Source organism: Oratosquilla oratoria, chromosome 32, assembly GCF_046742065.1.
Source record: "Oratosquilla oratoria isolate Oo_2021 chromosome 32, ASM4674206v1, whole genome shotgun sequence".
NCBI classification, from domain to species: Eukaryota; Metazoa; Arthropoda; class Malacostraca; order Stomatopoda; family Squillidae; genus Oratosquilla; species Oratosquilla oratoria.
Genome location: NC_134808.1, coordinates 10028711 through 10036085, shown reverse-complemented (window position 1 = coordinate 10036085; position 7375 = coordinate 10028711).

Here is a 7375-nt window from a genome sequence, read left to right as displayed (position 1 = left end):
TGTACTAATAATGTGTGTGTGTGTGTGTGTGTGTGTGTTTGTGAGTGTGTGTGTGTGTGTGTGTGTGTGTGTGTGTGTGTGTGTGTGTGTGTGTGTGTGTGTGTGTTTCTGCACACGCACAAACGCACACACACGCACACACACACATGGCCCGGATGGAATTGCAAATTGGATACTAAAAAAATGCAAAGAAGAGCTAACGGACAAAATACACATCATAATAAATAGCTAACATTGTTCCAATATATAAAGGAGGAAACAAGGAAGAACCCACCAACTATAGACCAGTATCACTAACAAGCACTATAGCCAAAATTTGTGAGAAAATCATCAAGAATAGATGGGTAAAACATCTGGAAGATAACAACATATTAAACCCAAGTTAATTCGGGTTCAGACAAGGTAGGTCATGCACCACAAACTTGATATGCTTCTACTCAAGACTAATAGACATAGTGCAAGAATGAGACGGATGGGCTGATTGTGCATTCCTTGACTTGTAAAAAGCATTTGACAAAGAACCACACAGAAAACTACTAAAAAAAACTGGAACACATAGGAGGAATACGAGGGAACCAACTAAAATGGATGGAGGACTTCCTGACTGGAAGAAAGATGAGAGTAGTACTCAGAGAAAAATATTCAGATTGGAAAGAGGTGATCAGTGGAGTACCGCAAGGATCTGTACTGGCTCCAATAATGTTTGCTATCTATATGAATGATATGGACGAGGGCGTGAACTATTACATGAGCTTCTTTGCTGATGACGCCAAACTGTTAAGGAAAGTAGAAACTGATAAGGACTGTGAAGCACTGCAAGAAGATCTGAATAGGGTATGGAACTGGAGTCAGGAATGGGAAGTGGATTTTAATACTAAGAAGTGTAGCATAATGGAGTTTGGAAAAAGCAAAAACAGAATATCAAGAAAATATACAATTGGAACCAAGGAAGTAAAGAAAGTAGGATCCGAAAAAGACTTGGGAGTTATTATCACAAACAACTTGTCCTATGATACACAGATTAACAAAATTGTCGGGGAGACTTACAACTTGCTAAGATCAATAAAAGTGGCTTTTGCTTACCTGGACGAAGACATGATAAAAACATTTTGGTTACATTGATAAGGCCTAGACTAGAGTATGCGGCGACATTGTGGTCCCCCAGTACCAAAAAGAACATAAAGAAAATAGAAAGAATCCAAAGAGCAGCTACAAAAATGGCACCTGCACTTGCAAACCTATCATACGAGGAGAGATTGGCTAAACTGGAGCTACCGACACTGGAGCAAAGAAGAGAGAGAGGAGACCTACTGACCATCTACAGAATCATGAAAGGCACAGAGATACTTGATAGAGAGGAATTACTAAACTGGGACAAGAGAAACACAAGAGGACATGGAAGGAAATTAAGAAAACATAGCTATAGAAGAGAACTGAAGAAAAAAGTTTTCCACATAGAGTTTTAGACACTTGGAACAAACTGGATAATGAAATTGTAAGCGAAAAAAACATTCACGAGTTTAAAAGCAAACTAGACACTGGGAGATACAATGGCGGGACAACACGAGCATAGCTCCCCTTCCCGCAAAATACAACTAGGTAAAACTAGGTAAATACATACACACACACACACACACACACACACACACACACACACACACACACACACACACACACACACACACACACACACACACACACACACACACACACACACACACACACACACACACACACACACACACACACACACACACACACACACACACACACACACACACACATACACACACACACATTGGTACACATTAAAGTTATCATCAAAAGAACCATCAAAACTTTTTATAATTAGTATGTTCGAAACTTGTCTTTATCAACCCATATTAAAGTTATCATTAGTATATACTAAAATTGTCGTCAATATCATTAATAGTACCTTATAAACTTGTCGTTAGTAATACATTCTATACTTGTCATTAAAGTTATAACTAATGGTATGTTCTTAATTTGTCATTAATCGTATATTCTAAACTTGTCATGATCAGAACATTATAAAGTTATCATTGATAGTACCTTTTCAATTTATATTCTAAACTTGTCAGTGTTGGTAAAATCTAAAATCATCATTATTAGTAAATATTAAAGTTATCATTAATAGTATCTTCTAAACCTGTCATTATTGGAGTATTCTAGACTTGTCATTATTAGTATAGTCTAAACTTATCATTATTACTACACATTAAACATATCATTAATAGTATCTTTAAACTTGTCATTATTATTTATCATTTATAGTACTTTCTAAACTTCTCATTATTGGTATATTCTAAACATGTCAATATTAGTATATTCTAAGCATGTCTTCATTGGTATACTCTAAACTTATCATTATTAGTATATTCTAAACACGTCATTATTAGCTCACATTAAATTTGTCCTTAATAGGACATTCTAAACATATCATTACTAGTACATTTTAAACTTTGCAATAGTATAATCATAACTCGTCATTATTAGTAAACTTTACCATTAATAGCATCTTCTAAACTTGTCATTATTAGTATATTTCAAACTTGTCATTATTAGTACACATTGAATTTATCATTATCAGTACCTTGTTTTTATTGGTATATTCTAAACTTTTCATTATTAGTACCCATCAAAGATATAATTAATAGTGCCTTTTAAACTTGTCATCATTATTAGTACACATTAGAGTTATCATTAATTGTACTTTCCAAATTCCTCATTACACGTATATTCTAAACATGTCTACATTGGAATATTCTAAACTTGTCATTATTAGTATGCTCTAAACTTGTCATTATTAGTATATTCTAAGCTTGGTAATATTAGTATATGTTAAAGTTTTCATTAAACCTTGTCATTATTATTATGGTTTAAACTAATAGTATCTTCTAATCTTCTCATTATTACTATATTCCAAGTTTGACATTATTAGTACACATTAAATCTATCATTAATAGTACCCACTAATCCTGTATTTCTAAACCTGGCCTTATTAGTGTGTTCTAAACTTATTATTAGTGAAAATTAAAGTTATTAATAGTACCTTATACACTAATCATTAACAGTATCCTTTTAACTTGTAATTATTAGTATATTCTAACCTCATTATTATTAATACTTTATTATTATTATTATTTTTACTTATTATTAGTAATTTCTAAACTTATTACACATTAAATTTTTCATTATTAGTATTTTCTAAACCTGGCATTATTAGTGTGTTCTAAACTTATTATTAGTGAAAATTAAAGTTATTAATAGAACCTTATACACTAATCATTAACAGTATCCTTTTAACTTGTAATTATTACAAATTAAAGTTATCATTATCGTTAAAAACTTATCACTACTAAACTTTAATGTGTACTAGTAAAAACAAGTTTAGAATATATATCCCAAACTTGTTTTTATTAGTACACATGAAAAATATCATTAACAGTTCCTTTTCAACATGTCGTTATAGGTATGTTCTATATTTGTCGTTATTAGTACACAATAAATACATTAATTGTTTTTTCACACTATTCATTATTAGTATATTCTAAAATTCTCATGATTACTACACATTAATGTTATCTTTAAAAATACCTTCTAATCTTGTTTTTGTTGTTATATTCTAAACTTGTCAGTATTAGTATATTCTAATTTTTTTCATTATTACTCCTAGATTTTCTTTATATATTCTAAACTTGTCATTATTAGTTCATATTAACGTTATCATTATTAGTACCTTCTAAACTTATTATTATTAGTATATTCTAAATTCTTTCCATTATTAGTACTTATACATGTTCCTTCTTTTGATTAGTATATTGTAAACTTCTGATTATTAGTACACATTAAAGTTATTATCAATAATACCTTCTAAAGTTTTCATTATTAGTATACATTGGCATATTCTAGTCTTTCCATTATTAGTACACATAAAAGTTATCATTAACTGTGCCTTGCATTATTAGTATATTGTAAACTTATCACATTAAAGCTATACCTTCTAAACTTGACATCATTTGTATATTACAAAATTGCTATTTCTACATTTATCATTATTAGTGCACATTAAAGTTATCATGCAATAGTACCTTCTAAACTTGTTATTATTAGTATATCCCAAACTTGTTATTACTAGTACACATTAATGCTATCATTAATAATACCTTCTAAACTAGTCATAATTAGAATATCATAAACTTGTCCCTATTAATATACATTATGCTGATATTCTATGGTTGTATATATGGTTAGTATATTCTAAACTTTTCATTATTAACACAGATCAAATGATTCAATATTAGTACATATCAAAGATATTCAATAGAACCTTCTAAAATTGTCATTATTAAAACATATTAAAGTTATTACAAATATCATTTTCTAACATTTTGATTATTGGTTATTGTTGTATATATCATTAACAGTACTATCGACAATATTCATTATTAATATATTCTAAACTTTTGATAGTTCCGACTGAATATGTTCTTCTTAGTATATTCTAAACTTGGGACTATCAGTGCATATTAAAGTTATTATTAAAAGTATATTCTAAACATGTCATTACTAGTATTTTGTAAATTTTGCACTATTAGTACTCATTAAAGTAATTGTTAGTACACATTAAAGATTTTGATAATAGTACCTCTTAACGCTATACCTTTTTTTTTTTTTATAAATTTCCCATATCATAAATTAAGATTTTCATTAGTTTTGAATATACTAACAATGACATGTTTAGAAGACACTACTAATGATAACTTTAATATGTACTAATACTCAAAAGTTTAGAATATAGTAATAGTGATAAGTTTAGGATAATGATAAACTCGGAATATATTATTATTACCAAGTGTAGGATATACTAATAATGGTAAGGATACAAGGTCCTAGTAATGATAAATTCAATGTATACTAATAAAGTTTAGAATACCAAAGAAGATATGTTTAGTATCTCCTAATAGTGATGTTTCGAATTTACGAACAATGACAACTTTTAAATAGAAACTTTAATGTTTTCTGATAATTAATGACAATGACAAGTTCAAAGGCAATATTAATGATAACTTGAATATGTACACATATTCACATGTTATCATATGTTATTACTCACATGTTATTATAATACATAATCACGTTTACAATAGTGTAATAAAGTTTAAAAGGTTATATTAATAATAATGCTAATGTGTAGCAATAATGACACGTTTTAATTATATTGATAATGTAAAGTTTAATAAATACTAATAATAACATAATTAGAAGTTGCTATTAATGATAAATATAATACGTACTAATAATGATTAGTTCTGAAATAAAGCTAACAATGTCATATTAAAAAGCCAGTAATAATGGTACTAATACAATTTTAGAATATACTGATAATGACAAGTTTTAAATAATTATAAACTTTGGACTATATTAGTATTGCCAAGTTTAGAATTTACTAATAATGGTCCTAATAATGATAACTTTAATGTGTACTAATAATGACAAGTTTAGATATTAAAGAAGATAAAGAAGATATTTACTAATACTGATATTTTGCGAATATACGAACAATGACATTTTGCGAATATACGAACAATGACAACTTTAGAAAGTATTGTTAATACGTGTACTAACAAAGAGAAGCTTTTAATGATAACTCAGATATGTGTTAATAATAACAAGTTTATAATATACAAAAATTGACAAGTGTAGAGGGTACTATTGATAATAAATTGAATGTGTACTAAAATGACAAATTTAATGATAACTTTAATGTGTAGTTACAAAGACAAGTTTATAAGGTACTATTAATGATAACTTTAATGTGTACTAATAATGACAAGTTTAAAATGCAGTAACAATGACAAGTTCAGAAAGTTCTATTAATATAAACTTTGATAAATTCCAATATTGACAAATTTAAAAAACACCAATTATGAGAAATTTAAATTATACTAAAAATTAGATGTTTAGAAGGTACTATTAATGATAACTTATATGGCAAATGACGACAAGTTTAGAACATACTAATGAAAAGTTAAGAAAGTTAATGATAACTTCAATGTGTACTAATACTGTCAATTAATGATATCTTATAATGACAAGTTTAGAACATTCTAATAATGACAGATTTAGAAGATACTATTTAGATAATATTTTAGAATACTATTTAGAATAATTATTAGCATATACTTATAATGACATGTTTAGAATATACTAATGATGACAAGTTTAGAGGGAACTATTTATAACTTCAATGTTTACAATAATAACAAATTTAGATTATACTGATAATAAGAAGTGTAAGATTAATGATAAATCTTATTTGCACAAATAATGTCAAATTTAGAATGCGGTAATAATCGGTACTTTTGATCATTTTATTGTGTTGTCAAGATTAGAATAAAATAGTAATAATAACTTTAATGTATATTGTTAAAGATATTGCTAAGATTATCTTAGCAATATCTTTAACGAGTACTATTAATGAAAGTTTAGAATATACTAATAATGACAAGTTTAATGTGTCATAATGTCATATCTAAAAGGTACAATTAATTGAAACTTTAATGTGTACTAATAAAGAAAAAATTAGTTTTTGAATAATGACTAATAATAACAAGTTTAGAATACACTAATAATTATTAATAATTAATTTTAGAATTATACTAGTAATGACAAGTTGAAAAGGAATTATCAATGATAACTTTTTTATATGTACTAGTAATGACAAGCTTAGAATATACGATTAATGACACTTTTAGGTACTTCTAATAAAAACTTTAATGTGTACTAATAATGACAAATTAAGATTATGGTATTAATGATCATTTTAAACGAGTGCAAGTTATATACAGGTTGACATTCAAAAATCCGGCAACCATAAATCCGGAACCTTCAGAAATCCGGGACAGATTTCGGGAGCGCATTTTGATTTTCATATTTCCCGCGTTGGTGCGCCACTGTTTTCTGGAGCTGCCGCTTACGCCAGAATCAGCTGTTGGTTCATGCTTCCACCTGCTAACAAGTAATCCTGCTCATTTTTCTCATTATTCTCCTCATTATAAAATTTATTTGTTGTTGTATAGCCCCAATATGGAATCAACAAAGAAGAAATGTGGCATAAAACGAAAACATCATGCGTTATCGATCGCTAAGAAAGTGGAAATATAAAAAAAACTTGGTAACAATGTGTCTGTGTGAACCATTTGTGAAACATACGACATTATGTGTAAAAAGCCCATCTGCTATTTAACTTCTTTCCTAAGAAGTACAGTTTTATATGTTTTATTAAAATTGAATTAACATTCTGTATAAATCTTTACTGTGTTTTATTTAGTTCGTGAATAATAAAATTTCA